The sequence below is a fragment of the Penaeus monodon genome, chromosome 23 (genome assembly GCF_015228065.2).
Source record: "Penaeus monodon isolate SGIC_2016 chromosome 23, NSTDA_Pmon_1, whole genome shotgun sequence".
Lineage (NCBI taxonomy): Eukaryota > Metazoa > Arthropoda > Malacostraca > Decapoda > Penaeidae > Penaeus > Penaeus monodon.
The window spans coordinates 41,505,925-41,506,923 of NC_051408.1; positions in this window are offsets into that span (position 1 = coordinate 41,505,925).

Sequence of the window (999 nt, forward strand, 5' to 3'; positions counted from 1 at the left end):
GAGAAGTGAACAAGGTGTCTATAAAGACATTGTAAAAAGGGATCAAATGAAGTAACTGCTCTGTAATCTTGTTGTATTATAATTTCAGCATTGTTTTTTTGTGTGGGAATATTGAAGGCTTTCTAAAAGTTATGAAAAATAGTGAAGATGTATTTTGTGTGGCTGTGAAATGAGGTTTCACCTGATCATTTAGCATGAAGACCATGTTGTTGGTTTGTAAGGATGTGATAGAAAAAGTGATTCAGTGTGTTTGTGCAAGATGTAAATTCCACTAGAAGAGAATGAGACAGAACAATAGTCTGAGAGTCAATCTGGCCATCCACTTGAAGAGAGGTATTGGGATTGCTCAAAGTTAGCTGTTTGGGGAAAGATCCATTTGTGTAAATAATTAGTGTACAACCTGCTCCTATTATACAGATCTGCTGTTATTCCAATACCCCTTCAAAAACTTTTGCACACTCCACTGTTAAATCTGTGAAAGTGTCCTCTGTGATGAGTAACCATGACATCTCTGAAGCTGTCCCATCTGAGGATCAAAAGTTGTTTTTGTAAAGAATTTGGCTTTATCTGCCCTTGTCTGTTTCAGCATAGGAATTGAAAAAAATCTGTCTGTCCATAAATGTCTAGCATATCTCAAGTCTGCTTCTAGTACTACCACTTCATGGCCATTTAGTCCTGGAAAAACTATAGTAATTAAGAGAATATTGATTGTGAAAACATGTCTAAGGTGTGTGATGTACTGGAGTATTGGTGGCCACCGTCACCTTCCCTGGGGCAGGTTCACATGAGCTGTAGTACTGACTGTGGAGTGTGTTTTATCTCTATGAATGGTCATGAACTTGGAACCTGTGGGGAATGACAGAGCTTCGATGGTGTTTAGTAGGGGATCAAAGCTAGATAATTAATGTCAGGGAGGTTGAAATTGCCTACATTCTAAATATACCTAAATGGGAGTCAAAGTGACTGTTGGAAATTTTAATTTTGGTGAATGTCAAAGAT